Source organism: Antechinus flavipes, chromosome 2 (genome assembly GCF_016432865.1).
Source record: "Antechinus flavipes isolate AdamAnt ecotype Samford, QLD, Australia chromosome 2, AdamAnt_v2, whole genome shotgun sequence".
Classification (NCBI taxonomy): domain Eukaryota; kingdom Metazoa; phylum Chordata; class Mammalia; order Dasyuromorphia; family Dasyuridae; genus Antechinus; species Antechinus flavipes.
Window position 1 is genome coordinate 568946119 of NC_067399.1, and position 8570 is coordinate 568954688.

Sequence of the window (8570 nt, forward strand, 5' to 3'; positions counted from 1 at the left end):
GGAGAGATGGGGAAGGAAGGAAAGGTGGTTGAATTGCCTACCTAAACTCCTAAAGGTAATTAAGAATTGGATCATTTTATATATGAATGACACACCTCATACTAGGTTGGCCAGCCTAAGACCCTGGAACCACAAAATGAACTACAAGGACTCATGTTGTAATTTACAGAGCTATATCAAATCTTTCAGACACTGACCCTCAGCAATTCACTTAATCTCTAACTGCCTCAGACCAAGCAGTACGTAATTATCATTTTTATGAATTCTAAGGTAAAACATACCAAGTAAATACTTAAATTCTTGATAGAGGGCACAGATGAGACTTGTGTTATGCCAATTTGGGTAAAGAAAATCACTAGTTTTATATTCTTGCTCTTGGAGAAATCTAAATTTTTACTTCTCATTGCCTTCTAATTAAGTCTTATGTTTCAAGAATCTCCACTAACTCCTTTTAAAAACTTTCTCATTTTTCCCATAGACTTTTATTAAAGTCCTTCAAAATTGTACCTTTTTCTAATTTAACCTTCTATTCCATTTTACTACTTTCTCACTCCCTCATATCTTTATTTCACAATATTATCTCAATGCATCTACAAAATTAGCTTTCTTTACTGAAATCTCCCCTTTCCAAATTAGCATCAGTTTAATTAAACATTACCAATTAGCTGCAAAACATTACTTTTCCCTGGCCAAAACTGAAACTTCAAATAAAACTTTTTCAATCTAGTTCCTTAAGAGTGTGCAAATGCATAGTCTATTCTAATTCCTTTTAGGTGACTTTGCTTTTAATTTACCTAGACAATGAGACTCTCTATTAAATCATTCACAGAAGACAGAACAAAACAAAAACATTCTCTTAAAATGAAATTTTACTTTTGATTTAAACATGCTTCTTTCTTGGAGAGTCAATATTTGCAATGTGTGGTTCATAAGTACCATGTACATTTGGAAGCTGCAAATGGCATAGCCATTTGGTTCTTCTTTTTTTAGCTTTAAGGCTTTCTTAGCATTCTTGGTTGGTGAAATGTTTTCCTACTCTAAAATAATAATCTGTCACTCTTTAGGGAAAGAAGAGAGTAATTAAAGGGTCCAGGTACTATTTATATGAAACTTCCACAAAGTTTTAGTTTTTTTCTTTTAAATTCCAGAGAACAACTGAATATCACGAGGATATTTCAGCATTTTAAAAAATATTTAAACTATATTTTGGAAATTCATAGAAAACAAGTTATATTTCAGTCACAAATTAATCTCTAATCAGTTTACAATGCTATTAATTTTTGCAAATAATTTCCTTCCTTCTCTCTCTCTGTGTATGTGTTTCTCTTTTCTTTCTTTTTCTCTAATATTACCAATTTGACCACAATTAGAAACACAGAGATGAAACTTTTAAAAGATTTGAAATTTTGTAGTAGAAGAGTTCTAGTTCTATCCTTATTTTCTACTCAAAGTTTATTGGTGTGGTGGCAAAGAATTACCAACTTTGATAGATTTTGCACTTCACAGTAATATCATGATCTAAGACAGTTCCAAAAGATTCATTATGCAAAATGCTATTCACATCCAGAGAAAAAATTATGACATCTGAATGCAGATTGAAGTATATTATTTTCACTTTTAAATTTTTTTTTCCTTCTTGTGATTTTCCCCATTTGTTCTGATTCTTCTTCACAACATGACTAATGTGGAAATATGTTTAATGTGATTATACAAGTATAAAGGGGAGGAAGGGAGAATGAGAGAAAAATTTGAAATCAAAATCTTATAAAAGTAAATGTTGAAAATTAATATTTAAAAAAGAAAACTTATTGGGAATGAGATAGTTTAACTTGAGACGACTTCATGATCAAAGTTACCAAATAATGGTCAAGATCACTCAGTATAACAGGTATTCTTGTGGTTCAGTCATTTTTAGTCATGCCCAACTCTTTGTGGCCCCATTTGAGGTTTTCTTGGCAAGAATACTGGAGTGATTTGCCTTTTCCTTCTTCAGCTCATTTTATAGATGAAAAAACTGAGGCAAACAAAGTGGCTTGGCCAGGGTCATATATCTCCTAAATGTCCGAGTTTGGACTTAAATTCAGTTCTTTCTGACTCCAAATCCAGCACTCTAAATATTCTATCATCTAGCTGCAAGTATAGGATGGCCATTTAACTTAACAAGTGTAGTCTTAGAGCAGTTTTTCCTAGAATTTTTTCCCCAATTTGTCAACAAGAGCCTGGAGTGGCTTTTGTTCTAGAGCATATTCCATACTGACCACTGACCAAAGTCTAAAGATTACATTAACTATTGACTACTACAATGAAGATTATGTCATCTACTGACCACTGCAACTAAGGTTTGTCAGCCACTGTTTGAGGATTACATTAGAATTATGTCATTATTTTGACAGGGATAAGTAATACTGACAACTAGAGTATTATGTTGGAATGACAGAATTCAAGAATTTAGATAGAAATGGTGGCCAAGAGGATATAATGATCATTAAAAAATAAATAAATAAATAAATGATGCAAAACAAAAAATACATAAAACATTAACTTGCATCTGTAGGTCTTTCAATTTAGAATACAGAAGTACAGGACTTCAACTTTATCAGCCCTCTGAGTTTCCCCTTTGTAGAAATTCCCAATTTGATGAATTTGATTATTGGTACCAGTTCTTGAAGTTGTAAATATGCAAAAGTTGGGTCAACCAGAACCAATGAGACTACCACAATTGTCGTGTGAATTTTTTTTATTGTTTCAACTAGTTATTGCCAATAAGACACCACAAATTAGGCAAAGTTTTATCATACAATTAGAGTATGATACATCCCACCAGCAGTTGATGGGAATGAATGTGTATCATTCAAAATTCAACTAGTAGTATTTATATATTACATGAAAAAAAGAGATGAAAAAAAGACAGCTGTTCATTATTGTGCAATTGCTTTTACAAATAAAAAAAAGTATGCTTATTAAGGAGAACGTGCATTGTTAGTGACAGGAAATAGATAAGAGATGTGTCTTTGTATATAGCTAGGTTCACTAAATCAAAGGGAACTATCTGTCAGGCTAGATAAAGAAAGGAAGCATTTCAGAGACTACAATCCTTTTCTTTTTCAAGTAATTAAATCATTTTGTACCAATTAGGGGAGCAAAGAAAGACTGAAGGGAACTAGCTCCTGCAGTTGTTCCTATAGTTCATGCAGGGGTTATACACTGCAAAATGATGAATATAGAACAAAATAGAGTCAATTATATTCTCCCAAAAATTCACTTTCAATACCACATAAATAAGCAGTTGACAAATCTTGTCACTTCTACAATCAGAATATTTCATATCTATATATCTATATACACATACATTTATAAACATATACATATTTACATTATATGTATATGCATCCCTTCTTTCCAGTTGCATATTTATATTATTTATTACATTTTATTTATCATATATTATATATGTAGGTATCTATGTATCTCCTTTCCAGTTAGTCACTACTCTGATTCAAGCCCTCATCACTTCTCACCTGAACTATTGCAATGACCTCCTAATTGGTTTCCCTACCTTAAATCTTTCCCCATTCCAATATATCCTCCATATACATGTCAAAGTGATTTTCTTAAAGCACAAGTCTAATCATATTATACCACTCTATTCTATGAATAAACGCCAGTAGCCTCCTATTGACTAAATGCCCAGATTCTTAAACTGTGGTTTGGACCCTACATGAGGTCTCATAATATTAGGGCTCGCAAAATTATAATTTATTATCAATAAATTTTTTATTTATATATCTATTTAATATATCTAAATCCTTGGGATCACATAAAAGTTTATCAGGCAAAAAAGGGTTGCTAGTTGAAAAAGTTTAAGAAGCCCTAGAATATTATGAAGTAGATAATTCCATATCCTGTTTCAATATCTTCACATAGCCTCTTCATGTTTGCAGAGGGTCCTTACTGCCTGCAGGGGTCAGAAAGAGAGTCAATCTTCTAAGCAGCCCTATTCCTGCTTTCAAGAGACCCTTTCTGTCTGCAACTGTCTCTTCTTCTGGTCTCTTCCTGATGATTGTAGGAGATGGAGAAGGACACCATTCTTCTCCTTCAATCCCCCCTGACACCACCTCCTAAATCCCTGAGAGAACTTTACCCTAAGGCCAACATCCCAACCTAGGGATACTAATAACCTACCTGAATTAATTTATACCCTTGTTCTTGCCATCACTCATAAATGAGCCACTTGCATGTTCTCCAACTCTGAAATTCCTTTGTCTGATTACAATCCATTGTCATTTCACCTCTCCATCTTCAAACTCTGCTTTTTGTCCTTAATGTGACTTCCAATCCCTCAGTTCTTTCCCCAACCCATCCCTTCTGCACTAACTACATTTTCCTTCCTTCTCCACCTTGAACCACTGGTGTGAATTCTTGGTATCTCCTGCTTTTCCTCCTACTTATCTGTTCCTTCTCAGTCTCCTTTATTGGGTCATCAGCCAAGTCATATTCTATTTTCTTCAGCAGATTGTTCCATCTATCATTCCTATTCTCTCATGTGTCTTCAATTTCTACCTACTGACTGCTTTCCTACTATGTACAAACATGTCCATGTCTATTCCATCCTTTAAAAACCCTCTTTTGAGCCACCTATCCTTACTATCATTCCATATCTCTCTTCCCTTTTGTGGCCAAACTTCTTGAGAAGTATATTTATAATTGATGCTTCTACTTCCTTTCCTTTTACTCTCTTTTTGACTCTTTATTTTCTGGCTTATGACTTCATTCAACTGAAACCTCTCTCTCCAAGGTCACCAATGATCTCTTAACTGCCAAATCTAATGGTCTTTTCTTAATTATCATTCTTCTTGAGCTCTGAAGCCTATTGATATTTTAAATTATCCACTTCTCCTCTAAACTCTATTCTCTCTAAGTTTCAAGACACTTAGCTCTCCTCCTACCTATCTGATTGCTCCTTCTCAGTCTCCTTTGTTGGATCATCATTGAACAAGGTGGAGGCAAGATCTCTAAATGACAATTGTGAAAATCAAGTAAGACTTCATCTATCATCTATCCCAGAGCTGGAGTAAGCCTGAAGGTAATCTTTGGGGCACTGACCCAAGGACATACCTATTTCCCTTCGTGAGAACGAATAATAATAAACCTTTGTTTTGCTCCTAGAGATATCTCTAGGTTTTTTATTATATGGTGATCACTCACCATACTGAGCCACACATCATTCAGATCATTCCCATTAACTCTGGGTGTTTCCCAAAGCCTTGTATTGGACCCTTCTCTCTTCTTTATACTATTTCACTTGATGACCACATTGATCTTCTTATAGTACAGGACTGACCACGTCACAATACTATACCATTCAATAAACTGCAGTAGCTTTCTAACCCTCCCAGATCAAATATAAAATTTTTTGTTTGGCATTCTAAACACCTACTTTTCTAGTCTTCTTACACCTTACTCTCCTCCGTGAACTTTGCAATCCAGTAACTCCTTGCACATAACACTCCATCTTTCAACTCCATTTATTTTTAATGGTTCTCACTCATGCTGAGAATTCTTTTCTTCCTTGTTGCTGTCTCCTAGCTTTCCTGGCTTTCTTCTGTTCTTAGTTAAATCCCTTCTGCAAATAGCCTTCCCTAGTCCTCCTTGATCTTAGGGTCTTTCTTCTATGATTATCTCCAACTTATCTTTGTACATAACCTATTCATATATATTGTTTGCATGTTTTCTCTCCATTAGAATATGAGCTCCTTGAGAATATAGAATATCTTTTGCCTTTTGTTGTATCCTCAGAAGTTAGTAAAGTGCCTGGCAGATGATTAAATATGTTTTATTGATTGCCTGTAATAGAAATATCTGTTTGGGATTTAAAGCCCTTCACAACTACATCCCAGTATATCTTTCCAGCTTTGGAAATTACTTCCATTTCTTGTCTTTTTTAGTTGAGTGGAACTGACCCTTTTGTTGTTCTTCTTTGTCATACAAAAACATAACTTAAAAATACAAACCTAAATAAGAAATTAAGGTATAATACTATCCACTAATTAAAACCATGTAAAGAAAGATTTATAATGAAAACTTTTTGTTGAATTGAAATCTGAGACAATTCACTTTTGCCTGTTTTTTCATTGCATAATTGAAAATATTTCAACATAACTTCTCCTGAAAAGCTGTTCAATTCACTGAATATTGTGACATATTTGTTGATTGCATTGTATACCTTTCAACAAATAAGTATCTAAAAAATAAATTCACTAGCTTGGCTAACTACATTGCTTAAGCTAAAGAGAAATAAAATGTAACAAGCCATTAAAATACAACACAAAGCAGATTATCTCATTTATTATTTGTAAAAACTGTTGTCCTTGGATAAGAGACCCCATATAGTTAATATCTTAATGATTACTTCAACCTTTCATCTTAGAAGAACATTTACCAGGAATGTTGTGAGTCCTCTGTATTGGAAGAATGGATTTATAATGAAAACTGTTTGTTGTTGAGTTGAAATCAGGCAGAGTACTTTTTACCTATTTTTCAAAGTGTAACGGAAAATATTACACCATGACTCCTGCTGAAAAGCTGTTATATTCATTTAATGTTGTGATATATTATTTGTTGATTATATTGTGGATATTTCAGTAAAGAAGTATCTAAAGAGGCTCTCTATGAGCAGCAAGTTAGAGAGTGATAGTCTCTCTTCTACCATTGATGAGGAGCTCCACTGACATGGCACCAGATTAGGTGAGGAAGCCCCTTTGTCCCTATCATTAAGTAGATGGCACTAGTATCATTAGACCAATAGTTTTAAATTTAAAAATGAATACAATTAAGGCTCAAAGATGAAATAAATTTCCCATGGTCATATCCTATACCGGCCTCAGAAATCAAAGAGAAATCCAAAAAGAGCAAACCAAATCACTTTGTTGAAAATGATGGGGGGAAAAAAGACCAAAAAATGATGGCACAAATTCAGAAAAGTTGTCTGAGAGATTTACTAACAGAGATGAGAAATCAACCAAAGGAACTATAAAATGGTCAAAGAATAACATCTATATGATGCTAAATGTGTTGCCTTGTTTTTATTACAAAAGTCTGAAATGCAGCATGTATATTCCTTCACAACATTCATGAGGAACAAGAATTTTGGCATTGTTATATCACTTATCTCATTATCTGGAAATACTTTCATTGAAAAAGAAACCCAAAAACTACATGGAAAGTCATATAGAGAAAAAGGAGATGGAATTAGTTACTAAGAGATTATGAGAGTCACAGAAATATCTTGTTCAGAAATATTGCATTGTTGTTTTAGATTTGAGAATGTCTGATAAGCAACTCATGATCTGTGGGAAAGAAAAAGCTTCAGATACACAAAAAGACTGGAAGTTTTTTGAAGCTTTCTTCATGTTCTATACATATATAGCATGGATAGTATTCGGACACAAGTACATAACAGACTGATGAAATACGTAAGCTCTTTTGTACTCATATGTTCAACCATGAGAGAAGAAGGCAGGAAGATGAAGAATCTGGTGAGGAAAAGAGAAGAATGACTTTTGTATAATTCAGGAAAATGATAGCCAAGCTAAGAGCAACAAAAACAACAATTCATATGCATTCTCCAGTCTTATCCACTCTTCTTTCCTCCCTAAAGAACATGCTCAGCATCTTTGTTGTGGTTGGATAAATGTCTTCCTTCAACAATCCAACCAAAAAGAATTGGTCAGCCATGACTCAATCACCCTGTCAGTAGTTGGCACCTTAGGGGAATCTTGAACCCTATTCAACACCCATTTTCTTCTCTCCAATAAACAAGAACAGAATCTGGAGTCTACAAAGAGAAATGCTTTCCTCTTAAACTGAAAATAATGCCAAAGTTCAAGAGACATTGGAGTCAGCCATGAAAGTGTTATCTCCAGGAGTATTGATCAAATAATCTCTGCTGTACCTTTCTATAATTCATGTCAAATAGAAATAAACTATTTTGATTTGCTAACTTCAAGCATATAACTCTAATGTTGTTTCCTTATTTTTGTAATTTTCAGATTTAAAAAAAAATTCTTTTAAGATTCACTAAGCATCTAAAAACTACAATGCATAAGTGTTTTTAAGAATGTGCTGGAGAAAAAAAGCAAATTTCTAACTAGAATAATGAGGGGAAAGTTTTGGAGGGCAATTGAGATGAGTTTATTTAATCCTATGATTCAAGAATTTTATAAGCTATCTGATGACTTTCATGATTATTTTATGATTGTTTAGAATAACACATTTGGAAGTTTGATAAATAAATATAATGGTAAGGGTAATTTTGTCAAGATTTTACAGTAATTTCTTTTGAATTTTATTATTTTATTTATAATTATAAAATATTTTATTATTTCTTTTGAATAAGATAGTTGAATTATTAAAAAACTAAAAGACTTTTTAATAGCAAGATGATTTCTCTAGGTTATAATTTTGATTGAAGCATTTGTGGGAAGGATATTATTTTTAATAGTAAATAATTATCAAATTAGTGTTATTATTTACTATTTATTATTTTTAACAGTAAAATGATTTCTCTAGGT

The 8570-nt window shown here is 33.0% G+C and overlaps 1 pseudogene; it reads left to right on the forward strand.

Moving 5' to 3' along the window:
* Window positions 1-6939: 6939 nt before the first annotated feature.
* Window positions 6940-7880, forward strand: LOC127546908 (protein phosphatase 1 regulatory subunit 36-like; annotated as a pseudogene).
* Window positions 7881-8570: the final 690 nt, after the last annotated feature.